General features: G+C 41.8%; 2 long non-coding RNA genes across 2 annotated transcripts in view; one reads left to right on the top strand and one right to left on the bottom strand.

Moving 5' to 3' along the window:
* Positions 1 to 1,673: 1,673 nt before the first annotated feature.
* Positions 1,674 to 27,850, top strand: part of LOC122679598 — a 43,714-nt gene continuing 17,537 nt past the window's right edge. Inside the window, exons 1-5 of the long non-coding RNA XR_006336451.1 lie at positions 1,674 to 1,882; positions 3,757 to 3,978; positions 10,944 to 11,020; positions 12,178 to 12,310; positions 22,436 to 22,612. This is a non-coding gene — a long non-coding RNA (uncharacterized LOC122679598). The remainder of the gene's footprint in view (positions 1,883 to 3,756; positions 3,979 to 10,943; positions 11,021 to 12,177; positions 12,311 to 22,435; positions 22,613 to 27,850) is intronic.
* LOC122679599 overlaps positions 22,473 to 27,850 on the bottom strand; it is a 53,883-nt gene continuing 48,505 nt past the window's right edge. Inside the window, exon 3 of the long non-coding RNA XR_006336452.1 lies at positions 22,473 to 22,590. This is a non-coding gene — a long non-coding RNA (uncharacterized LOC122679599). The remainder of the gene's footprint in view (positions 22,591 to 27,850) is intronic.

Genomic DNA, 27,850 nt, shown 5'->3' with positions numbered 1-27,850 from the left:
ATCTGCCCTCTTTCCAGGCCCTGCTACTTCCTGGCCAGCGTTATTCTCTCTGCTCAGGACAGATGCAGCCTGGATGTCCCTCTGCCCAAGCCCTCCTTGAGGCCAATGACTCTCCTGCATGGCAGGTCTGTTTTCCTACAGAGATTCATCACCCTGAAGGCCTAAGGGCACCAATCCTTCTCCGCTTTCACTCAGTGACAGTCCTGCTTGAAAAGAAATTACACCCCTTGTGATGATGATTAATTTCATGTGTCAGCCTGGTTAGGCCCTGATACCCAATTTCAGGTCAGACAGCAGTTTGGATGGTACTGTGAAGGTATTGGTCAGGTGTGATTAGCATTTAAATCAGTAGACACCGAATAAAGCACATCACCCTCCATAAAGTGTGTGGGCCTTGTCTAATCAGTTGAAGGTGTTAAGGGTGGAAGACTGTGGTCCTCTAGTGGTTCAGATGGTAAAGAATCTGCCTGCAATGCAGGAGACCCAGGTTCAGTCCCTGGGTCGGAAAGAATCCCTGGAGAAGGAAATGGCTACCCACTCCAGTGTTCTTGCCTGGAGAATTCCATGGACAGAGGAGCCTGGAGAGCTACAGTCCATGGGATCACAAAGAGTCAGACACGACTGAGCGGCTAACACACCCCTGATAAAGCAGGAGTTCTGCCCCCAGATGGCCTTCGGACTTCAGCTGCACCATCAGCACTTCCCTAGGGCTCCAGGGTGCCTGCCTCACCGCAGATTTTGGACTTGCCAGCCTCTACAATTGCATGAGCCAATTCCTTCAAATAAGTTCAGTCTCTCTGTGCATGTGTCTCTGTCTGTCTCTACACACACATACACGCACACACACAACACAACACACCCCATTGGTTCGGTTTCTCTGGAGGACTCTGACTGACACACCCTCAAAGCACAAATCAAAGGCCCTCCTAAAACTGAAGGAGAATCAATAGAACCAGCCTCTTTTCTGGCTCGTCAGTGCCTCACCTGGTTTTTATGCCCTACCACTTACACAGACTGCTTTATGAACGACCATCCAGAGGAATTTTAAGATCTCCCTGGAGGAACCATGTGATCATGAGACTAAAGGAGGAAACTTGCTTTTATGTCTGAATTAAATTTTCAGATACAGTGATTTACTAAAGCAGCTTCCTCTCTCTGGATTGTGTTTTTGGTTGTTTTGTCTAAAATTTGCATTCCATTTCTGTTCTATTGTAAGGAAAAATTCTTCCTGGCTTTCTGTAAAATCACCTTGGTTGGTCTGAGCGTTTTGCCTAGTGTCTGGCACTATCCATGGCTGATTCATGTCAGTGTATGACAAGACCCACTGTGGTATTGTAAAGTGATTAGCCTCCAACTAATAAAAATAAGTTAAAAAAAAAAAAGTCTGGTATTAATGTCTGGCACACAATAGGATCTCAAACTCTTTTCTAGCACACTGACGGGACTCAGGTTAGGAGTGCCTGGTTAGGTGAGATGGGACAGTCACCTCTGTGCTTGCCTGGCAGCCCCTGAGACTGCCCCTCCTCATCTCTTCTCTGTTCTTCTCTGCAGCTGTGGGTGCAGCGCTCAGCTCCCCTAAATCTATCTGCATGGGAAATACCAACAGAAGAGAAGAAGTTACAGTTGAAAGGAAAGGAAATTCTAAATGTAAATTTTAATTTCTGAGCATTTGAAATTCTCTCTCTTCTCACCCACTCTTTAGCAAATAAGTAGGTGACTGTTTAAGACCTGTATCAACCTTAAAGCAGCAAAGAATTGCTGAGGAAAGAGAAGTGTTTACTCTAGATTCCAGTGAAATGGACCAGTGACTCAGGGACACAACCAAAATGAAAAAAAAGATTTTTCCCTCAAAAAGTCCACAGTCCAGAGGAAATAAAAACAGGTACATCTTTTTTTTTTTTTTTCGTTTAAAGCATGGGTTACTGGGGATATATTGACAGGTTAAAAGAATAGATGAAAAATAAATCTTGAGGAAGGTGTAAAGTCTTGATCAAAGTCTCATGTTTCAAAGATGTCTGAAACAGAGATGGTCCCTACTGGGGGAATAATGGTAGATTTAACCAGTCAGTTTGCATAAAACCTATAAGCATATTTCCTTTATCCAAGCAGCTTTACTTTTAATCACTTGTCTTAAAGAAATAATAAGATAGGGTGGAAACATGTGTATGTAATTCATTTGATTACAGTGTGGCATATAATGGGAAAAGTTGGAAACACATTTGTAAGAGGCTGATTAAATTATGGTACACATATATTAGGTCTTCCCAGTGGGCACTAGTGGTAGAGAACCTGCCTGCCAATGCAAGAGACATGAAATGCAGGTTCAATCCCTGGGTCAGGAAGATCCCCTGGAGGAGAGTATGGCAGCCTACTCCAGTATTCTTGCCTGGAGAATCCCATGAACAGAGGAGCCTTGTGAGCTACAGTCCACAGGATGGCACAGAGTCAGATACAACTAAAGCGACTTAGCATGCACACACACACACATATATAAAGAAAGGCTATGTAATGATTATAAAAGATAAGGCAAAACCATATGGGTTGAAATGTAAAGATGTTTACTATTTACAGTGAATGATAAAAGATTACTTATATATAGTATATACTAAATTATATATCATATTAAATAGAGGGAGTTTGAGGAATTGTCAGAGTTATTTTATCATCATTATCATTGTTAACCATCCTTGTCATTTGGGGTCACATCCTAAATATCAGATGATTTACAAATGTTACCACATTAAATCCCCATGACAACTCTCTCTTAGATATTATTATTCAGAATTTACATATGAAAAAAATTAAGTATGGAATGCTAACTTGCCCAAGGTCTAACAGTTAGTGAGATGCAGAGCTGGACTCAAACATCTTTGCCTGACTTAAAAGCTCTCACTCTTTCAAACACTATAAATACATAAGATATGTTGTCCACTTCTAAAAAAAATAAGTTTGTAATCTAATGGGGCGAGAGGAGAGGAAAAAATATATGTAACTAAGGACGATGGTGGTGATAATGATGATGATAATTACTAAAGCTAATTTAGGTCTAACTGTTTGCCAAACTCTAGTCTAGGTGTTTTAAATTTAATCACATGTGTGAACTTCATGGTTTCTATGGTTACTATGTGACAGATATGACTATTATCATACGTTACAGAAAAGAAAACTGAGGCCCCAGGTCATACAGTTTTAGGACCTGGCTATTTAGTTACTCCATTTACACCACCTCCAAAGGTAGCACAAGAAAAGAACCAGTGAATTTTCATGAGATATCGAAGGACAGCATTCCTTCCAAATAAGGATTTATAAACTCGGAGGCTGGGAACCTCATCTGCCTGTGTTTTCAGGACCTAAAACAGAGCCTGATAAAGAAGCCTGCCGTAAACGTTTACTGGCTGGACTAAGCCCTCTAGTCCAGGCATTCTTATTCCAGCCAGAGGAAGCTTTTTATCAGGACCTTAGAGAACTGTGAGATTTGGGTGGGAGAGTAGGGTCCGAGGGGCGAGAAGGCCCATGAAGACGCAGAATAAACCCTGTGAGTTATATTCAGTCTGTGAAGGGCAGGTCCTGGAGAGAGAAAATTGAAAAGAGATGTTTGGTGAGAGTTCAAACCCATGAAAGAGCCTGTGGAAGATAAGTTTGGAGGTTAGATGAGCATAGGTGACAAAGGGCCTTGACTGGCAGGCAAAGGAGTTTGAATTTTAGTTAGTAAATAAAGACAGATTTATTAAGAATTTTATTTATTTTTTTTTTTAGCAAAAGCTTGACAGACACGGAATGGGACGTTAGTTAACATCCAGTAAGATCAAATGAAAGGTAGAGAAACTAGGAACAAGAGATCAACTAAGGGCATCATCCAGAAGTACAGATAAGAGACTGAGAATCTGAGCTAACAAAGTCATAGTGAAGATGGAGAAGAGGAAAGGATGTGAGAAAGATATTCAGAATGGAGAATTGACAAGTCCTTGGATCCTGTCTGTAAGTATGCATTGTGCTTTTTAAAAAATGACTATAAATTCTGTGACACTCCTCCTACTGGAGCTGGGGTTTATGTCTGCCCTACTTGAACATGAGCAGAGTGAGTCAGAAGAGACGCCATGTGACTCCCACGGCCAGGTTGTAAAGGCCCACGTGGCTTCCAACTGGCCATGCACCACGTTAGAGGTCTTACCACCCTGAGACACCCTCCAGAGGGGCCACGTGGAGGGCTCCAGGCAGTCATCCCACTGACTCCTCTCTCAGCCTCCCTGCTGCAGTCTGGGAGGAGAGTCTTCTTGAGCCCTCCTGCCAGTCGACACCACCAACAGCTGCCCTCAAGACAAACAGATGTACAAGACTCGACCATCTGAGCCTGTATGAGTGCCTGACCTTCGATATCGGGAAGTGTATTAAAACTGCATGTGTGCTTAGTCGCTCAGTCGTGTCTGAGTCTTTGCAACCCATGGACTGTAGCCCACCAGGCTCCTCTGTCCATGGGATTTTCTTGGCAAGGATACTGGAGTGGGTTGCCATTTCCTCCTCCAGGGGGTCTTCCTGACTCAGGGATCGAACCTGTGTCTCCTGAGTCTCCTGCATTGGCAGGCGGATTCTTTACCTCGAGTGCCACTTGGGAAATTATTGTTCCTTTAAGCCACTAAGTTTGGAGATGGATTTGTTACATAGTGATCGCTAACTGGCGATAGGGGGGTACAAGTTGGTGTTAGTAATTATGGCCAAAGAAAGGCTCACGGGATATGGTTATCCTATCTGTACCTTCAGTATTAGATCAGCCGCACCTAGCAATTGTGCATAAGCACACCTTTATTGACTAAATAAATCAGTTTCTTCTTTTATGCTAACATGTAACCTCAATAAAGTTTACAAATCTCAAGTGTACAGTTCAGGGAGATTTTAAATATAGATAGGTCCATGTGACCACTCCCCAAATCAAGGTTAGACTATTTCCATCTGTTTGGAAGTCTCTCTTATGTCCCCTCCTAGCCTATATTCCCCCCAAAGGTAGTACTATTGTTCTTTTTTGTTTGAGGACAATTGTTTGACAATGTTGTGTTGATTTCTGCCAAACAATAACGTGAATCAGCCATAAGTATAAATATGTCCCCTCCCTCTTGAACTTCCCTCCTACCCTGCTACCCTATCCCCCCCTCCCCAGGTTGTCACAGAGCACCAGGTTGAGCTCCCTGTATTATACAGCAACATTTGTTGTTGTTGTTGTTATTGTTCCAACTCTTTGCAACCCCATGAACCGCAGTACACCAGGCCTCCCTGTCCCTCACCATCTCCCAGAGTTTGCACAAGTTCATGTTCATTGCATCCACTGGAGGAGGGAATGGCAAACTACTCCAGTATACTTGCTGTGAGAACCTCATGAACTGTATAAAAGGCCAAACTTCCCATAAGCTGTCTATTTTAAGGCAGCATTATTTTAGTCTCTAATGCCATAAATCAGTTTTATTTGTTGATAAACTTCATCAAAATGGAATCCTCGAGTATGTATCCTCTGAAATTGTGAAAGTCCTTGTGCGGTCAGATCTCTCCAGATGACCATCCTCTCACTCTCTGTAGATTCCTGGCTTCACCCACATGACTATCCAAATCCTCTTAATTATAGGGCTTAATTAGTCCCTGGTAACTGAGTCTTCCTGACCTCAGTTCCGCCCGTAAACGGTAGCCTCCTTCTCCCCGAGTAGAGAAGACGGCTCCACGTCCAATCTGCTAGCCATCGGCTGTAAGTGGGAGGGTGTCCCTGCAGGACTCTGGGTGAGATCTCCTGTTCAACAAGCCCTTCCTGTCCGCCTTGTTTTCTCCGGGCTCTTTCTTCAGGCTCGAAGCTGAGCAACCACCAAGCTTGCCTGCAGGTCTGCGGTTGCAGCCCAAGGGGCACGTGTGTTGTGTGTAGTGATAGTTTGCTTTTCTTCACTGCTACGTAGCATTTCTCTGTACCACTGCCACAGTTTATCCTACTGTTGGTGGAGCTTTGGGTTAATAACTCTGAGTTATTATGTATAATGCTGCTATAAACGTGTTTGCAAATCTCTTTTGATCTATCCACTGACAACTCAATTACATCCTCCTTTTTTTCTAACAACATTTTAGAAACCACTAGCTCGCTCATTATATTTGTTTGCTTGATCAATATCTGGGAAGAATATCTTAAAATTTTTTACCGATATACAACAAGTGATTATTAATTTACCTGCTACTCTTTCACTAAGAGGCACATTTTAGCCAAGTATTCAGAGAAGGGGGGAAGGGAATTGTAATAGCATTATCTTTAAAACATCTTTGTCAGTGTTAGTTATCCCAAGTTAATGATGTGTAGAGCCTATGTTTCTTGCTCAGGAATACCCCTGAGGTTTGGATGGTAGGTTTTATGGTCACCTGAGCTTCTCCCACTCTAGGTAGGATTCACACTGAATGGGAAACATGCCTTTTTACAATAAAAGTGAAGAAACATGATCATAACCGTGGAGGTGATTTATATGTGTGTTCTCAGGAAAACTAATTTTAAGAGAAAGAGCATATGTGGAAGTGAAAGATCTGCATGTTGATTCCTTTAAAGTGTTTTTGTCTGTGGACCACCTGGAAAATCTTTTCCCTCCTCAGAAAGTACTTGGATCCCAATTTCAAGACGGTTGGCTCAGTTCATCCCAAGCGGAACTCACCTGGAGATCAGACAATTGAATTTACTAATTAAAAAAATTAAACTAGCTGTTAAGGAAAAACTCATTAAGCACAGGAAAAGAAGTCCTGATACAAGATCCTTTGTTCCGTGGTTATACTTCTCAAAGTCATTCATCCATTTATCCAGCAAACATTTCATGAGCACCAGGTATGGATCAGGCACGGAACTAGGCTCTCAAAAGACAGCAGTGAACAGGGCCAGTATGTCCCCACATGCAGAAGTCTACAGTCAATAGAAAATGTTGAAAATAAGGGGAATTGATGAAGAGTCCTACAGAAGGAGCTCTGAGAAGAGACCGTGAAGTTGATCTCAAAGGACATTTTCATTGCTTTGGTTTACAACTTAAAAGATGTGTCATATGCAAGTGTATATAAATGTATGTTTAAATGTAACTTACTAATGAAAGCCATCAACCCTATAACCCCATGTGACTCAGACAGTAAAGAATCTGCCGGCAATGCAGAAAACCAGGTTCAATCCCTGGGTCGGGAGGATCACCTGGAGAAGGGAATGGCAACCCCCTCCAGTACTTGCCTGGGAAATCCCAGACAGAGGTATAGTCCACGGGGTCACAAAAAGTCAGACATGACTGAGCAACTAACACTTTCACTTCTTTCAACCCTATAGGAGATAGAACATAACTAACCCATGTGGACCTCAGATCCTGCAATGTCTTTGTTTGGAACCCTGTTTGCATTTCTATTGGTGTCTTTCATTGGGTATTGCCACCTGTCAGTAAACTTGATAGACACGTTCAAATTTCGTATATTTTACTTTCAAACTTAGGAAGAGACTAATAGTTTACATATTAACACTTAAAATCAAAGCCATGGTGGTTTATTTAAATTTACACATTATGATCCTTCACAGAGCTATAAACAGAACTCTGGTTCATTAAACTGGTAATGACTGCTCCCTGCTGAGAACATTTATTTCTATTTAGTCCTGAGCCACAGCCCATGCCTACCCACAAGCTCAGGGACCTTGAGTGAGCTGTTATCTGAGGTTTGCCAAAAAGTTTGTTTCAAAATAACTGTCCCCGTTAGCCTGCAGAGTTCCACAAAGGAACCAAAACTGCAATTGTGTTTCCAAGAGCCAGCTATTCTGAAATCACCTAACATGTCTGGCACATAAATGTTTATGAAAGCTGAATAGCAGGTAAAAGATTCCTTTAAAGTTGCAAATGTATTAGTCAGAAGATCAGTATATTAAGCTCTTATCAGTCTAAGAGAGATTGTGTTAATACTATTTAACTGTCCAGTTACCTAATAAGGAATCAAGGAAGTGAAAAGAGTAGCTTTTGCCCTAAAACCTCTCTGCCTTAAATGCCACAACCCTGGTTAGAAAATTTAAGAGGAAGCTGAGACTGTTCAAAGATTTGAAAAAAAAAAAAAAAAAATCACTCATTTTAAATGCCCCATAGACCAGAGCTGCACTCTGAACTCCCTTCTTCCAGTCCCCCAAAGTGCTAGAGGACCAAAAACAGTTTTGTTCTCACTAAAAGTCTTCCCAGTCAGTTGGTTCCTATGGACTCAGCTGAAACAGATTCCTGACCACCTCTGGGCTCTGTGGGTGCTGTGATCTATTAGTACTGTCTGCCACCGGCGTGGCAAGGAGGACAGGCAGGACAGATGGCATGTATTTGCCATTTCTGTGCCCCACAATGACGTTTCCGGCAACGAGCTGGGTCAACTTCAAAGTTCAGGAAATTAAAACCATCAACTCCCTGGTAAATGAGATTAGATTATTAGATGGATCATTTGATGCCTCACCCCTCTCTCCTTTAGGTGATTCATCCAAAAAACAATTTATTCACTGTAACCGCTTTGGATATTTTCTTCCTTAAATAAGACTGCAACATTTTTAATGGAAAAAAATTTTTTAATTTAAGTGTCTTGTAGTTTTTTTTAACTAAAGTTATTGGAAGGACTGATGCTGAAGCTGAAACTCCAGTACTTTGGCCACCTCATGTGAAGAGTTGACTCATTGGAAAAGACCCTGATGCTGGAAGGGATTCAGGGCAGGAGAAGAAGGGGATGACAGAGGATGAGATGGCTAGATGGCATCACCGACTCAATGGACATGAGTTTGAGTAATCTCCAGGAGTTGGTGATGGACAGGGAGGCCTGGTGTGCTGCGATTCATGGGGTCTCAAAGAGTCGGACACGACTGAGGGACTGAACTGAACTGACTGACTGATCAGTCCAAAGTACTACAATCCCACAATTCAGAACATTTACTTAAAATACCAATTCATACAATGTAAACCATAAATTAAACAGCAAATTGATGAACTGGCTGGTTACATTCACATGTATATTCCAGCCAGCCACTTAGTTTCCTTCCTGTTTCTTTCACTTCCATCCCCTATATCTTTAGGCAAGTTGTTTAAATCCTCTAAGCTGTGTATTTCCTTATTGTAAAATGAGTTTATAATAATTCCTTCTTTGCAGGTTGTTTTGAAGTACTGAGATAATCCTAATAAAGTACATATGATACATGCATGAGTAAATATCAGCTCTCATTATCACAGTTTAGAAAAACCTGGAAGGCTGAGTTTTTAGCTCATTCAATAGCCAAATGGAAGTATAATTAATTCGGTTGTTAGATCTCTTCTTTCTTTCATGATCACAAACCACTGACTTCTGATTTTGAAGGTTTTAAATACGTTTATGTTTAAGAATGTTCTACAAGTGGAAGGTCCTATAAGATCCACATAAATAAAGTCAAAGGGAAGTAGAAATTAAATTATATTTGAGCACAAAACACATCTGCAGAGACTGTAATGTTTGGAAAAATTTCTCAGATGCATGGGATTTCTCAGAGAAATTCTGTAATTCCACAAGCTATCATAGAGGCAGAGAGAAGAATCAGAAATATGGCTCTAATTACTCCAAAAACTATATTTAAAGATAACTATTCAGTTGCCTGGTAGCTCCCACCTTGGACTTTCCCTCACATTTTATCTTCCTCTCCTTCTAACTGTGAGCTGGCCTGATTATGGATTAAGCTATTTATCATCTTAGGATTGTTGTTTAGTCACTAAGTTGTGTATGACTATGTGACCCCGTGGACTGTAGCCCACCAGGCTCCTCTGTCCATGGGATTTCCCAGGCAAGAATACCTGAATGAGTTTCCATTTCCTTCTCCAATCATCTTAGGATATGTATGGGTAGCTCTTCTTTCAAACCCATTGATCATGTCTACATTTACAATATGGGAGAAATATACAAATATTAATGTCTGGTCATACTTGCTTTGTATAAAAATGTTTACCTGAAGCACAAACACTGCAACTTTCACAGAGCAAAGGTTCTTATTCATTTTGTGACATTATTTTTAATGTTAGTTTGGTTCTTTTGTGTGTGTATGTGTTGTGTATGTGTGTATTTCTTAATCAGAAAAGACCTTAATTTTCCTGTTCAGAACTCCCACTTGTTTTATTCTTCAAATGTAATGGACTTCATCATTTCACTAAGTAACTTAAAAACTTGTTCACTCATGTTTAGAAATTAAAGAATCAGTTTACATTAACCTTAATAGTATCTTTTTAATTTTGTGAATCAATTTAATTGTGAATCAATTATACTTAAATTTTTTTAATTTTAGCATAATTGATTCACAATGTTAATCAAATGTATTAAACATAATAAAAACATATTAATTTTGCTATACAGCAAAGTGATTCCATTATACACATATGTATATTCTTTTTATATTCTTTTCCATTATGGTCTATCACAGGATATTGAATTTAATTCCCTGTGCTATGCAGTAGGCCCTCGTTGTTTATCCATCCTAAATATACATAATAGTTTCCATCTGCTGACCCCAAACTCCCACTCCACCCCTCCTCCACCCCCATCCTTAATAGTATCTTGATATGTGTTGCAAGGTCTATTCTCTGAAATCAGATGCTGAGATGGAATTTGGGTGCAAATTTTTTATTAGGAATCCATACCTGTGAAAGGAAGGAAGTGAAAGTAGACTCAGGCAGAGAAAGAAATAACCACAGTGCAGGCCAGACAAAACCTCAGCCACAGGGCGAGAAAGTCTGGAATGAGGGCACTGACCACCTGTGCCCCACAGCCAGCTGAAAGGGCCATGCTTTCCCCGCCCATCACACTCAGTCACCAACACCCCAGGAGGGACGTGACCCCAGTGAGGTGGCTGCTCATAGCAGGCAGGTCCCAGGGTGGCTGACAGCAGACTGTCCAGTAAGCACCCTGCCTACAGTGACACGTGCCCTTCCTTACAGGGAGCTGGGGGTGTGGCTCTGTGTCCATTACCATCAGCCTCTGGACGTACTGTAAAACCGGTGGCCTCCAGACTGAGGTAAGTAAAACTGATCCACTGGAGACAGGAAAAAATATTAAGAACTTGCATGTATCTTCTACTTTATCTTCTGTTATTATGATTTATTGTTCAGTCGCTAAGTCATGTCTGATTCTTTGTGACCCCATGGACTGCAGCAAGCCAGGCTTCCCTGTCCTTCACTTTCTCTCAGAGTTTGCTCAAACTCATGTCCATTGAATCAGTGATGTCATCCAACCATCTCATCCTCTGTCGCCTCCTTCTCCCCCTGCCCTCGATCTTTCCCAGCGAGTTCTTTCACACTTTATGATATCCGTTCTTTATTAGTCATAAAATTGTTAGGTCATAATGGACAAATAAGGTAATCTTGTAAGGCTTTTTTCAATGTGAATATGCATTATTTATTTAAATGTTATGATAGAATGGACATGGCATAAAACTTAACCATTTAAACCATCTTTAAGTGTACAGTTCAGTAGTGCTGTGGATATTTACATTGCTGTGCAATGTATCTCCAGAAAGTTGTTCATCTTCGAAAACTGAAACTTTATTACAACTCACCATTCTCCCTTCCCCCCACCTCCTAGCAACCAACCTTTCCCCATTTCTATAAACGTGATGTTCTAGGCAGCTCATATAAGTGGAATCATAATGGCATTTGTCTTTTTGTGACTGGCTTATTCACTTCACATATTGTCCTCCAGGTTCATCCATGTAGTAGCATGTGGCAGATTTGCCTTCCTTGTATAGGTGAATAATCTTCCCTTGGATGGATTGACCACATTTTGTTTATCCGTTCATCCACTGGTGGACACTTGGGTTGCTTTCACCTCCTGCCTAGTATGAATGATGCTGTTCTGAATATGGGTATACAAATGTCTGAGTCTCTGCTTTCTGTTCTTTTGAACATATATCCAGAATGGATGCTGGATCATATGGTAATGCTACTTTCAACTTTTGGAGGAACCTCCACCCTCTTTTCCATGATAGCTGCACCATGAGCATTCCCACAAGCAGGACACAAAGGTTCCAACTTCTCCATCTCCTCGCCAACACTTGTGATTTTCTGCTCTTTTGATAACAGCCATCCTAATGGCTATAAGGTGATATCTCACTGTGGTTACTTCATCTTTTTAGCTTTTGTCTGTGATTGTAATACAAATGCTCTATTTCTACAGTGACAGATGCATGAGTTTACTCACTCAACCAGGAGTTCTGAGCAGAAGCAAGGGCCAGAGAATGTGCAGCCTTGCAAGTCCTGGGAGGGAGTTTCAGCATCTCCATGCCAACCTGGAAACTGTTGAATGACAAGTATGTAAAAATATATTGGGATGGTGATGAAATATCTTATCAATAACATTAGAAGATCAAAAGCTTCTAGGCAATTTTTTTTTTTTAAGGGAAGTTCTTTAGGGCTCCAAAAAATAGTCTAGGCTCCTGAGACAAATGCTTGCTTCCTGGTTTTCAGCCAAAAACACACATAAAATTATTATTTGGCTTGTACAACACATATACACATTAAGACCTAAATTAAAATGTGCAAAATTCATACTTTTGGCAGAGTAGTAAAAGTTGCATGCATAGCAATAAAATGAAATAAAACCCAAATACATTTAAATTAATGTTAAAGAATAAAACCAAATGAAACCTAAAGACATTTAAATTACTGATTAGAAGAGAAGCATTTCTCCTTAGCTTTCTAGATGTTCTCAAAAGCAAACACCCAAGTTGGCACATAGAAAATGTCATTGTTTAGGTGTTTGAGGCAAATTTGAAATTATCTGCACTGGATTACCCAGTTTTTTGGAGACTGGCAACTCAAAAGACTGCATACCAAAAACAGCCCTGCAAGATGATAACAAAAAATAAATAGAATCAGACAGTCCCATTAGACACGGCTCTCTTCCACGTGAGTTTACCTGCTGAGTGAGTGTCAGAAGATACTAGTGCACAAGAGAACATTCCAAAAGCTCTCTGGTGGCTTTTGTACTAAAAGCCAAGTCATCTTTTCCTATCCAATTCCTTTCAAACATTAGAAAAGCCTGAGCAAGATTGAACGCAGATAAATTTCAAAGAGATACTTGGAGAGCATAAATGTTAGATATAATTATAAGCTCCTTAGTGCTTCCCTGGTGGCTCGAATGGTACGGAGTCCACCTGCAATGCAGAAGACCCAGGTTCAATCCCTGGGTTAGGAAGATCCTCTGTAAAAGGGAATGGCAGCCCACTCCAGTATTCTTGCCTGGAGAATCCCATGGACAGAAGAGCCTGGCAGTCTACAATCCATTGGGTTGCAAAGAGTTGGACACAACTGAGGCGACTTTCACTTTCACGAGCTCCTTATAAAAACACAGAAGACTGATATGGGTTAATCAATTACTACATTGAGTGCTACAGAAGAGTAACATTTATTCCAACAGAAACCAAGAGGTGACTTGAGACCAACAGAGGGTGAACCAGTGATGTGTTCCAAGGGAGACCTTGGACTAGATGGCAGCCATCGCAGGCTCTCAAGATCTGATCTGGCCCTTACAGGAGTGGCAACAGTGACAGAAAGCACTAACAGCTTTGGTTTCTAAGGCTTTTGTTCTTGTTGTTGCTTAGTTGCTAAGTCATTTCTGACTCCTTGTGACCCCATGGACTGTAGCCCACCAGACTCCTCTGTCCATGGGATTTCCCAGGCAAGAATACTGGAATGAGTTGCCATTTCCTTCTCCAGGGGATCTTCCAGACCCAGGGATCAAACCCAGTCTCCTGCATTGGCAGGCAGCTTCTTTACCATTGAGTCACCAGGGAAGCCCTTTTCTAAGGCTTTACTTGCATATATTTCCCATATGCTTTATAAACCCAGCTAGCTCATATTATCTCTAACTCCTAAAAGTCATAGAAATAAAGTACTATCAGTGAGGCCTGAGCCATTTATGAGGATCCAGGTGCCTGAAAACTACTCAGAGTTAGTGAAACCCTTGTAATAATAACCTGGACATCGCCTAGGGTGCAGGCCCAGGTGTGTTCTTCTCCACACTACCAAACGCAAAGCCAAATGTTCCATCTTCATAAAAGATGCATCTAGACCTGCCACATATTCATAAGCAATATGTGCAGGCGTGAATTTTCCATTTCTTGTCATAATAGAGCTATGATAAGGTAGTAAAACTACTCTCCTAGATGACAGTTAAAAGAAGATAAACCTTTACAATTAACATCGGCCACTTTCCTGAGATAAGGGAGGTTTTGTGGGTTTCTTCATGATTAAGTTGACACAGTGTGGGAAAAGCCCCCAAACTGAGGTCAGCTCCATTCCTCATTGGTGATCCTATCATGCTTAAAAAGATAGGTTGTTTAGCAGTGATGATTTTATGATCAGATTGTTTCAATCCATTCTATAACAGTAGATAAAGTTATTTAAAAAGACAAGCAGTAAAGTCAAAAGATTTTAAAACTTGTCTGAGAGCATTGATGGATGAATACTAAGAAGAGTGCCTCAGACTTTGTAATGTAAAATTCAGCTAACTTGTGTGCTTTGGGCCCCTGCTAAGGGCTGTTAGCTGCCAGAAGAATCACAGTGGGCACTGCCTAGACCCACAGGGTTCCCAAGCCTAGAGTCTAAAAGACATAAAGGACACACGAGGGTACAGCCACTCTGGGTTTAGAGTCAGATCTCATTTATTAAGGGATCCAGATGTCTTATATCCACTTTTTAATGGTGACAATATGGGCTTCCCTGGTGGCTCAGTTGGTAAAGAATCTGCCTGCAATGCAGGAGACCTAGGTTCGATCCCTGGGTTGGGAAGTTTCCCTGGAAGAGGGCGTGGCAACCCACTCTATATAATATCACTTGTGACGACTTCATTTATGGTTTGTTTTACTAAGTGCTAATCAATAAGGCACTGTGCTAAGCACTTGTACATGTGGATTCTTTTTCAGTTTAACGCTTAAAAAATATGAAGTAGGTACTATTACTATTTCCATTTGACAAATGGAGCAATTGATACATAGAAATAGTAACTAGGAGGTAAAATTTATTATATTGTTGATCTATTTAAATCTGTATGGTGTAATTAGAAAAGAGTCACCAGGGTCTAAAGCCTGGTAGCCTGGCAATTAAAGCCCTGAGTTTCAAAATACCCCTAGGAATGGAAGTGTATGTACACTGAAATATATATATATATATATACACATATATTATATATATATACATATATATATACACACACACACATACATGTGTGTGTGTGTGTGTGTGTGTGTAGTTCTTTTCTTTTGGCCCCACCACCTGGCTTGTGGGATCTTAGTTCCCCAATCAGGGATTAAACCCAGGCCACAGAAGTGCCGAGTTTAACCACTAGATCACCAGGGAATTCCCTGAAATATATATTTTTACTAAATGCATATTCTTTTCCCACCCCCCCCTCCAATGTCTGGTCGTAAGGAGAAGTTCTCTTTAAAAAGAACTGCCAAAGCATCTTGAGTTAATCTGGGTAAGCCTTTCATTTTGAAGCCTAATGAACATCTCAACTCACTCTTTCCTTTTACCATCAATCTCTCCAGTTTCTCATGTCCAAGCTGTCCTCTTTTTTTCTGAGGTATCGAAACACACGTGGCCAAATCAAACAATAAAATTTCCAGGAGCTCTGACTTTGCAGAGCCCTGTGGCTGGGAGCAGACTTACAGGGCCGCAGGCACAGCGCTGAGCCAATCAGGCTCCTTCCCACACTTCCAGTTCTTATATAATACACACAGACCCCGTCTCTGTTACTAGAAGAGTTAGAGGAATTGGTGATGTCCTTCCAGATAGACCTGTTTGTCTATTGGCCACATCTTGAAATGAGCTTCACTTAGATCCAGTGGAAAAGTCCAACAGAGGAGAAGGCAGGGTTCTGGCTGAAGAGGAAAGCCTTGGGTTTCCTGTCTGTAACCTTGACAAAGCTGTTAAATGTCCAGGGATGACAGCAAAGAGTGCAAGGAGAATTCTGAATGTGACAGCCAGTCTGCCAGCTATTTCATCCACACACCGCAGGCTTCACAGACTGCCCAGAAACACTCATGTCTACACAGCAAGAGGGAACCCCGGGGCTGGGTGCTGACCAGGGAGGCAGCCATGGTGTTATCAGGGTCATGCCAGACTGCATCTGGGACTCAACCCACTGTGGTTTTTAAGAATGTGGGGTACATGAGGCAGAAAGCTGGGTTTGAGTCTGTGCTCTCACTACCACGCATGTGATTTGGAGAAAATAACCTTCTGAAACCTTCTCTGTTCAAGAGAGATATGACTCCCCTTCTCAGGTTTTCTGACTATGAAAGCAGACAGTGCATGAAAAATTAATAGAAATCCTGGCATGTGGGACACACTTGATCAGTTCAATTCAGTCACTCAGTCATGTTCAACTCTTTGCAACCCCATAGTCTGCAAGATGCCAGGCTTCCCTGTCCCTCACTAACTGCCAGAGCTTGCTCAAACTCATGTCCATCGAGTCAGTGATGACATACAACCATCTCATCCTCTGCCATCCCCTTCTCCTCCTGCCTTCAGTCTTTCCCAGCATCAGGGTCTTTTCCAATGAGTCAGCTCTTCTCATCAGTTGGCCAAAGTACTGGTGTTTCAGCTTCAGCATCACTTTATAGATGTTACTTTTTCTTTTGTTTGACTTTGATAACACCAGCATTAGTATGTTTTTCCCTCAGTAAATCACACTGAATGCTTTGGTATCATCACAACAGACTTTATCTTCCCTACGCAACTGTTTAGTGTCTCTTATTGATGTTTAAAGTAGAGATCAAGTTCAAATATGTTTTCAATAAGGAAACCCCAGTGGTAGTAATTACTTTAGTCCTGACTGTGGAATAATTTCATACAGATAAAAATATATATTGAATGTAATAGGGACAGCAATTCTATTTTTTAAACTCAAATATTTAAAAATTTAAATAAGCCAACCGGTTTTTGAAAATTCTGCAGAAAAGATTTTCTTCTCTAAAATTGATAAGACCCTGTTAAGTTACTTTTAGCTTTTCAGAAATAGGACGGCATGAATAAAAGATGTTCATCTAAAATATTTTTGTCCTTGAGGGCAAGAAAAGAGAAACCACAACTTAACTTGCCTGCACCCTCCTCCAGGATCCAGTGCCTGGTACCAGATATTGGCCTGTAGAGGGCTCTGGGCAGTGCCCCCCACTTGCTCTTGACTGCCATGCCACCAGACACCCTACCTTGCAATTTTATCTCCCCAAACCTATTAGCTTTCCAAGTTACTCTCCAATAAGCCTTTCCCTGCTACTGAACTTACTTTCTTCAGCTTCTACAACTTTTACAGTCTAAGCACATACTCAGTGCTCTGTCAACCACTGTTGAATCTCAGCAATTCAGCTTTGTCATCCCCAATCAGGTTACAAATTCCTCAGTGGTCGAGACTTCTTTTACCCCGCACTGGTAAGATGGAGTAATTGTTCAGTGCTTGTACTCTAAAATGGGACAGTCTGGGTTCAAATCCCAGCTTCCCACATGGTACCTGTGACCTTGAGCAAATGGTAGGAATAATATGAATACTTTGCCTCATTGGGATGGTGTGATTTAATAACATGAAATCTTAGGAAACGGCTCAGCCTGTCTCAAGTGCTATGTCATTGCTAGCATTTGTTACTGTGCTGGGCCACATAGTGAAATCTCTTGGGTCTCTGTATCAGTGAACATGGGAAGCTGCAGATGAGGCCAAGTGTGGATGAAGAGATGGTTCTGCACAGAACATGTGGGACACAGAGGGAAAGAGTCACCCAGGCATTTATGGAGTAGAGTGTGCACCTTAAGGGCTGTATGAGACTCATCGCTCTCATGGTCCAGTCTGTGGCACATGGAGGGTATTCAATAGATGCCTGTCAAATTAGGCAATCACTGGACTACTGAAGGAAGTCCATTTGGTAGATGCCTCCAAAGGCACACTGCTGCTACATGATGGTCCAAGAACAATTGTAAAATGAGAAACCTCATTGGACTGAGAAACATGGTGGTGTTTGAAAATGGGCCAGCAAATTCATCATCTCACCAGGTCTTGCTTGGCTCCATTAGTGTCCTTGGACTGACTTCTGAATAGACTGACTGTTATGAATTTAGCAAGCTTGGAGCATCATGACGGCAGCAGCAAAGATCACAGAGACCACATTACAGGATCACAGCATCACACCTTCTCATCACCCCACCATCCCACCAGGCTTCCCTACCTTTGACACCTTCTAACTGGGAACCAGCCTGGAGATGCCCTCTCCATTAAGCCTAAACTAGGACTGAAGACACAGCTAATGAGGTTCTGAGTTGAGCTTGAGTTGTCCCTCAGTAACCTCCCCCCTTGCCTGACCTGAGAAGGTGACTTTAGACTTGATTTCTGAAGTCAGTTGTCCACACACCTCTCTCCCCCATGTGTCCCAGTCTCAGAAAATAATATAGTGACCCATCTGTCTGAGCTCCTCCCCTACTCTGGCAACTTCTTCCTCCTTCCTGAATCCTGCCCATCCCGATCCCTGCTTCCAATGGGGAGGCCTCTTTCCTGAACCCCTGTCTGAATCCTACCATTGTCTTTGCTCTGCCCACCTAAGAAGACACACCTGGATCCTTTGGTGCTGGTTATTGACAGAAACTGTGACTGAAGGCTGAGTTTTTTAGATACCATGCGACCTGAACCTCCACTTTTACCCAGGCCGCTCCCAAGCATTAATGGCAATCCAGCAAGTGAAGCTCATGAGAGATCATAGCTCCTTCCCCATATTCCTGCCTCAACACAGAGTCCCAAGATGTCACAACTAGAGTAGGGTCCTACCCCGATGGCCCCTCTGCTAAAGTCCCAAGTGTGGAGAACGTCCAAAAGCCCAGAGCCAAACCTTTACTCGTAGGCTGCTCACCATGAAAGTCATTTCCCAAATGCCATCCACAGTACTTTGTTTTTTGTTTTTTTGGTCATGCCATTTAGTAAGAAGAAAATGTTGCTGAGAATGATGTAGAAAACATTTTTTCAAGCTTATACCATATACCATCATACATTTTATATATGAATTTTCTCTGGATGAATATTTTTATTGCTTCCCCCAATTTTTATTGTAAATTACTCTGCAATAGCCTTTTACATACAAATTTGTACATGTGTCCATTTATTTCCTTGGAGTGTATTTATGAAAGCAGAATTGTGGAGTCAATATCATTTTTAGGGCTTTTGATATATTGGATATGTATAGTCTTTCAGAAAGATTTTACCTTTCAGAATTCTGTCGAGTGTGTTTGAGTCATAGAATTCTAAGACTAATAGGAGCCTTGGGAATCACCTGCCTAAGTTTTACTTTGAAGAGGTGTCTACTAAGACCAGAAATGGTAAGCCATTTACCTAAAGATGGAGGTCAGAATGTAAATTTTGACTTGTGCATTTTTATGACATTTTTCCTTGCACATTGCTTTCATAAGATTTAAGCAGCCAAAATTATGAGCTTAAGGACTTAAATCTAGACAACAAATTCTGTGTTTTCATCATCACTCCTATTTCTAAGTCTAATATTCCATGCCACATTATAAACTCATGAAATAGAGTTTCAATATTCAAGGAAGATCTCAAGCTTTCAATTACCAAGAAGGAAATTCTACTTGGAAAAATGCCTGAGCTTAATCCATGGTCCAGCCTTCTGGTCTCTCTTTCAAAACCATCTGTTTTATTGATGGACAGAGCTGGGCTCAGAAACCAGATGTGTTTTCCAAAGAAGTTGCTGTTATTCTAGAGGACAGAATGTCTGACTCATGACAAAAGGCAGGAATTTTCTTGTTTATATTAGTTGTTAAATGTGGAACAAATCGACAATATGTCTCTTCTTAAAAATACTTTGGCAGGCTGTAGCTCTTTTCTATTTACAAATCTTTGCTAACATAATTATAAGATTGCTTGCCTTAAATATCTTTCTCTGAAGTTCGCTAGCCTGTAGCTCCCACCACACAGCCCAGAATCCTGTGTGCTCTGTGGAAATTTTCACAAATACAGCACTAACAGCAAACAAATGTGCCTTCTCATTTTTGCTCTCACATAATAGGGCTCAAGGACAGAAAGATTAACTGGATGTAGAAAGTTTCTAATGATCACAAATATTTTAAGTTTAAGACAAAAGAGGAAAGGTAACTAGGCTGATCATTCCATATTTTAATTCAACAAATATTTATTGAGTCTTAATTATATATCAAGTACTTTGCCAGACAGTAGAGCTAAAATACGAAGGTGAACAAAACAGACGTGAACATAACTTACAGTGATGTTTTCTTTTGGGGAGGGTTTTGATTGCTTTGCTTAAGTCTAATTTACAAAGAACTTAATCTGTTTAGCTTTGTTTCCTTGTAAGTCCAAATATAACATCTTAAACCTTCAATCAGTCCTCAGTGAAGTCTGTGCTGGTTCTCTCTCTTGCAGCCTAAAAGCTTGAAAGTATCATGCATTTCTCCTCTGTCAGGTAGAAAGTACACAGGGCTTTAGAAAAGAACAGATGTGACAGTTTTATTTTCCCCTGAGTCTATTCCAATAAGACTGACAATATCCCATTCATTGATGCCAATCTTGATCTGCATAGAATGGAGAATCCATTCTAAGTTAAGATGGAGTCTTGGTACAATGATTTGGCTTATTATACACTGCCAGGAATCTGTAATTCCAAAATATGTTCAGTAGGTCTTGGCTGACTCATGCTTTTTTAAGTTCTAAAATTTCTTCTAAGAGATCTCTCTATCACTGTAATAAGTTGTTTTCTTATACAAAATTTCCTTTTAAAAGTTATTTGCACTCTTGAGTTCAGTCACTCAGTCATGTCCAACTCTTTGAGACCCCATGGACTGCCACACGCCAGGCCTCCCTGTCCATTGCCAACTCCTGGAGTTTACTCAAACTCATGTCCACTGAGTAGGTGATGCCATCCAACCATTTCATTTGCACTCAGGCCAATCAGTAAATGTTTTGCAGGCTCAGGTTAAGGCATAATCAGGTAAATTATTCCTTAACTTTAATCCTAGATTGTGATATAAAATGCTATAAAATTCATGCTTTTTAAGTGTAAAAAATAATAACTTTAATCCAGAAAATTTCATTTTGGCATATCTTTTAAAAGAGCTAACAAACTCCCCTCCCCACCCCACCCCTGCACTGCTCCAGTAAATCCATACAAGACAACAAGACTCTAGGTCTGAAGAGTTCCAGAACCTTCCCGACCCTCGTCTCCCCCCTCCCCCTGCAAATCCACTGTGAAAGGTCATTCTTCAGTGTTTCATTTCTTTTCATATCTTCAGGTGTTTCCTATGACTATAGGAAGACTAAGTCTTCGTTCATTCATTTTCCATTTATTCAACAAATATTGGGAGGAAAAAATTTAAATATCTAGCACTGTACTTACTTTGTAGTGTCCAGAGTGATTTAAGAATCACTGTGTCGTAACAACCTATAATGGGAGAGAATCTGAATAAGATTCTATATATGAACCACTTATACCTGGCACTAACACAACATTGTAAATCAACTAAGAAATCAACTGAGAAAAAGAAAACGACTAACGTGTCCAGAGAGCTCACTTTGCTACAGGACAGCACACAGGCTCAGACTCTCAGCACAGATGCGCGTGGATTCAGAGACCTCATCCAGAGTCAAGCTTTAGTAATAATATCAAAGATACAGGTCACTGTGAGTCAACACACAAAGTAGAGAGAGGTCTGTCACCCTCACGCAGTCTTGGGGGTCTTCCCAGCCATCGCAGGCCTCCTCTGGCCACATTAACTCAGACAGCAACCTGAGAGATGTGCATCACTGTCACCGAGGAGCGCCTTCTCAGGCAGGACGTTTTTCCATCAAAGGAAGTCGCACAGCTTCTGTGAGAAAATCCAGGATTCCAGGGACACCGTGCCCCACAGATCCCAGCTTCGTTTCCCACAAGCAGTCAGTCCTGCACAAACGATATCGCCTAAAAAACATTTAGCTTTTTTGTCAGGGACACCACTAGGGTGTTTGCACAAAGATTACGAAGAGATCCCATGGGAAGAGACAGAAGGAATTGCAAACCTACTGCTTCATTTGTAAACCTCCCATTACCCAATGTGAGACCGGCTCCAAAAGGAAGACAGTGTGACCCGCCCTTTTCCACACTGGCCCCAATAAAGGCCCTCCTGCTCGGTGTCTGTTGGCAGAAATAGGAGACCAAACCTGGGTTTAGAAGCAAAGGAAGGCTTTATTCTTTGATTAAAGGATGAACAGGTGGGAGCTCTCTGGCTAGAGCACAGGCTTTCCGCCACGCAGGCTGTGGGAGAGGCTGCTTTAGAAGTCAGAGGGGGAAGGGGTGGTGTTCTCCAGGGAAAGACAGAGCTGTGCTGTTCACAGCCCCAAATCACGGCATCTGGCATAGGCCCCTCCACTCAGTTCACTGACGCCATCTTGGATCCAGGTGCCGTGTGCAGCCCCGCTGCACTCAACCCGCAGATGCCAATGCCGCCATCTTGAGTGGAGATGGCATAGCCTCCATTTGGAACCAGGAATTCCGGAGGGAAGAGCCTGGCGGCAAGGCCTCCATGCAGCATCCCAGGAGCAAATGAAGCTGAACTGAGACAGAGGGGAAAACAAGGTAAGACTTTATTTTATTCTCTGGGTTCTATCTTTATCCCACACGGATTGTTAATGAGCTTTGTAGTGAGGATGGAAGACCAACAGAGACCTAGCGGGGATTAGAGTTGGTGATTTTTGTCCAGCATTGGCCTTGACAAGTCAAACTGAACCATTGTGTTAGTTGCACAGAAGTTGAGAGGGGAGAAACTGCCCACTGTTACATTTCATGGGGATTTTGCTAAATATTTTTGCAGCAAGGGTCCACCCACCCCAGCCCCCCAACCCATGCCCCACATTCCCTTCAGAACAGACACCATTTCCACTGCAGCTCCTGGCCTGGAGGGTCCCTGCAGGGCAGGCCTGGGGCTGAGTGTTTGCAGGTAGCAGCTCATTGAATTAACAGGCCTGAGGGTTGATACTACTAACCTCTCACCAGTCTGAGCTCCTGAGGCTCTAAGAAGTTACACCCTTGCTCCCAAGCCTGCCAGTCTCCACCCAGGCCAAGGTCAGGGTCTCAGTCACCACCCTCCTCCAAGTCAGGGTGGGGGACCCAGGAGGGGGTGCCTTAGATGCTTCAGGGGCCCTTCACTCTCCTGAGGCCCCAGAAGCTATAGAAGAGAATCACCCCCAAAGAGCCAGCTCTCTTTCTAGACCCTTCTCTGGATTGGGGGGAGGGTGACCCACATACCCAGCAGCCCAGTTTGCTAGGGAGAACACTGGTTAAAGCATTCCATAGAGCACAGGGCCTAGATGAGAGATGCCAAAGGGAGGTCTTAGAGAAGCGTATCTTGGTCTATACCAATCATGAATCTTGACTCACCTCTGAAAGGTCCCAGAAATCATAACTTTCCCTATTCAGGCATCTTCTAAAGTTTATGATAAACTGTCAATTATTATTGCAGTTACTATAATAAACTGTAAATTCATCAAAAGACATCAGTGTTGGAGGAAGCTGACATGGAGGGGTGGTGATTCCTAGCAGTATAGATTATCTCCTGAAAGATGCTCAAGGAGACACTATGTTTTGATGGCCTTGACTCTTCAGTTCAGTTCAGTCGCTCAGTCGTGTCAGACTCTGCAACCCCATGAATCGCAGCACACCAGGCCTCCCTGTCCATCTTGACTGTACACACGAGCAAAAATCGCAGCCCCTCCGTCCCTATTCCCAGGGCTAGTGGTGTTTCAGAGCATTTCCATGAATTCAGAACTCTTTGTATTGAATGAACTCATGCTACACTGCAAAAGGCCCTTCTGGCATTGTTCATAGGTCCTAAAGAACAAAATAAATAAAGATTTTTGTGGTGATAAGATAATACTTTTCCAGGAGTAAGACACACAAAAAAGATTTTAATCATATCAATTTTGTAATTGAATTTGGGTATTTTTTTCCTCCTGCTGTAATAGAGACAATTTTTAGAAAGAAATTGGATGTATGCAACCAAGACAAAGAACATTTTGAGGCAACACACATCTGTGGCTACTGAGTGCATGTTTTGAATTACATTTAAATTGCTTGAAGAGCATTTGGCAAATGGAAAATTTTAAGTTGGTTTAAGCTTTTCCATGGACAATTTAGGTTTTGTACTGTTATTGTTATATCTGTGCTTTTGCATTCAAATCTTTTCAACCAGCCTGGAAAAGAGAGAAAACATTGTGTTAAAGGCTTTTTAATGACATAGTAACTCCTCTTGACAAACAGTGGATCTGTTCCATTATCTTATCTGCCAAAAAAGAAATATCTTCCAGGAGAATAATATGTGCTTAATCATGAAAGCTTTCAGCTTTGAAAGCTTCAAATGATAGAATCAGCAACAGAAATAAGTACTCTACATCCCCAAATTAGATGTGTTCTTTTGATTATCTTGCAGTAACATCTGTGGTAACAATACTTTCTGGAAACCACTGCTGATATACTCAAATAGCTTTACTAAGTTGGCCTGGTTTGTCATATGAAAAATCAATGACTTAAACAAACATGGGATTGCCCCTCCCCTCGCCATTTGCCCTTTGGCCTCTCTGCTCCACTGGTGGGGTTGGGGGTGGGGTTGCCATCAGCACCATCTCTGGAATGGCAGTCCTCAAGTTCAAATCCCTCGCCACGGAGGTGACTGGAATCTCAGGAACAGTGAGGCCAGTCAGCTCCAGTGAAGCCATATTTATTTTTGCTGCCTTGAGAATTGCAGAATTATCATCAAAGCACAATTTATAAATTAGAAAATGCACCCACTCAGAGTGGATATATTGTCCTGCTTCCAGACCACTCTTAGTAGACCTTTTCTTATCCCCAAGGTTAGGCTACTTTGCAGGTGAGAACTCAGGTTCAAGAGTTCTAAAGCCCATCTTACCTGGGTAGGCCCAGATAAGGGGTAGCACAGATACATGGCCGTCTGGCAGTCTCTGATCGTGAACAGGAAATTCTATGATTTGACCTTGTTAAGAAATAGTGCCTGGGGACTTCCCTGGCGGTCTAGTGGTTAAGACTCCACTTAAGTGCTTCCACTTCAGGGGGCATGGATTCAATCCCTGGTCATCATTGTCATTTGGTCACTAAGTGGTGTCCAACTCTTGCGACCCCATGGGCTGTAGATCGCCAGGCTCCTCTGTCCATGGGATTCTCCAGACAAGAATCCTGAAGTGGGTTGGGAGAACTAAGATTCCACACACACTGTGACAGGGCCAAAAGAGGGGAAAAAAAAGAAAGAAAGAAATTGAGCCTGTTCTACCTCTGCGTCTGTAGTGTTTCGTCCTTTGGTTGTACATTTACTCAAATTCCATTATATATTACAGTACTAGAAAAGACAGTCTCCATTTGGATCAGTGTCAGGGTTGGTGTGGTGCTGGAGGGTAGTTTGCTGATTTGGGGAGAGGGTGAGTGGAGAACTGATGAGAAGATTACAGAACTATCAAAGTTTTGGATACAAATGTGTTCTTGGTTGTCAAATGGATGATGACAGAAGCTAAATTTCTGAGAGATTTGAACATGTGGGAGACTAAGGGAACGCTGAGAATTTCCATGCCATTGCCTTAGGACTTTTCATTCCTGGCCCCACTTCACCCTTCCACGTGGGAGAACCCATACTGAACAGCAGAATTGGAAAGAAACCCTCAGCCTTCCAGAACCACCAAGTAGTCTATTATTCATGATCTGCATCAGCCCCAATAGACAGAAAAAGCTTCCCTGTGTCTTAGGTGAAATATCATCAGTGCTGGGGCAGAATCAGGGGATTTGGTTTCACAATGTTATACTTCATATGGAAAGTGTAGAAACAGAAAACCCTGAACAGATGATATAATCTGAAAATAAATTTCATCAACTCTGCCTCTTTCTCCAAAAAAAATAATAACACAATCAAAATACAGCCAAACAATATTATCCACGAGAAGGATTGCTGTATTCTTACAAATACCTCATTGGTAAGATTCATTGTAGCTCGTCTTACAAAAAATAAGAACCTTAATATAAATCATTCTGATAGTACATTAGGTCTTTAAGTAACATACAAAACTTGGGTTCTGAGTATGCTTCTATGTGTTAAAAATAAGTTCACTTTACTCAAATTATTTACACATGTGCAATGCATAGTAAGGAGTTTAATGATGGTGATGGTAGTGATAACATTTGGAACAGCTGTGGAAGTAGATTCATACACTGATTTGGTCTATGTGACAATCCAGATGCAGAAAGATTCCACCCAAACTTGGGGGAAAATGTATGGCCATTCAAAATAAACTGAAACGCACTTTTTTGAAAAGCATATTAATAACAATGCAAATGCCTTTTCTATCTGAATTTTGAAAAGCAGAGTAAAAATGAAACTCATTAGAGAGTATGTGTGGAAAATTTAGATGTTAAAAACCTGACTTAATTGACTGAAAAACAAAGACTGCTGAAGTGAATGTGACTTGAGTTAGGGTTTAGTTTAATTAAGAAGGAGCTAGCAGTCCTAATGACTTTGAAGGAAGCTATGTAATTCTCTGCACTTGAGCGAGGCTAATACGGCCAACTGCCAACATGTGTGCCTTTCTGCAAATGGGCATTTTAAGCAGCGCTTTACTGCAGTGCTTACAGGGCTCAGCTGAGTCAGTCACAGTTTGGTTGTCTTTTTCTTGGTTGCCATAGAGGCCAATTACAGCATCCTCAAATCACTCGTTAAAGGTTAATTTGATAGGAATGTTAAAATTATCTGGGCTAGCCATATTGTGGCCCGGTTATTGTGCTAATTGGAATTGGGTGAGTTGTGTATTGATATAAACAACTGTGCTACCATTACCCTGAAAATGGTTGATCTCAGAAGCTTTATATACATGGACGTTCTCATCCCGCAAATCAAGAGTGTGGCTGAGTTGAGGCTGGTCAGCTCCAGAGTTCTGAGAGAGAAGCTAGTTTCTCAACTTTCCACAGTTTTAAAACCAATCAAAAGTATTTCCTAGAAAACTTTTTGGCTAAAGCAGTGAAACTAGTTCCCTGCTTATCGAAAAATGCCGTAGGGCTGAATGTTAACCTGCCCGTTTTTCTATTATTTCTGGTACTGAAACAGGGGACTGATTTCAGGTCATGTTAAAATTCTCCACACACATTTACCACCACTTCTGGGTGTGTGGCAGAGGAAGGTGAGAATTCACCCCAAAACAAATGTTTACTGCCACCCACATTGTCCCTATGGCAAGCTGGGCCAGCAGGGTAGAGATGTGGTCATCTGAGAAAAAGTAGAAATAGGAAATCAGTCCTGAATATTCATTGGAAGGACTAATGCTGAAGCTCCAATATTTTGGCCATCTGATGCGAAGAACTGACTCATTAGAAAAGACCCTGATGCTGGGAAAGATTGAAGGCAGGAGGAGAAGGGGATGACAGAGGATGAGATGGTTGGATGGCATCACCAACTCGATGGACATGAGTTTGAGCAAGCTCTGGGCGCTGGTGATGGACAGGGAAGTCTGACATGCTGCAGTCAATGGGGTCGCAAAGAGTTGGACACAACTGAGTAACTGAACTGAAGTACAAACAAAAAGTAAAAGATGGTAAAAGTATTAGTCACTCAGTTGTGTCCAGCTCTTTGGACTATGGCCTGCCAGGCTCCTCTGTCCATGGGATTTCCCAGGCAAGAATACTGGAGTGGGTTGCCATTCTCTTCTCCAGGGGATCTTCTGGATCCAGGATTGAACCCAGGTCCTCCTGCCTTGTAAGTAGATTCTTTACTCTCTGAGCCACCAGGGAAGCCCAAATAAAAAGTAATATGCCAGGAACTCTCCTTTC

Source organism: Cervus elaphus, chromosome 21 (assembly GCF_910594005.1).
Source record: "Cervus elaphus chromosome 21, mCerEla1.1, whole genome shotgun sequence".
Lineage (NCBI taxonomy): Eukaryota > Metazoa > Chordata > Mammalia > Artiodactyla > Cervidae > Cervus > Cervus elaphus.
Note: the sequence above shows the minus strand (reverse complement) of the source record. Positions and strands in the feature narration are given on the sequence as shown.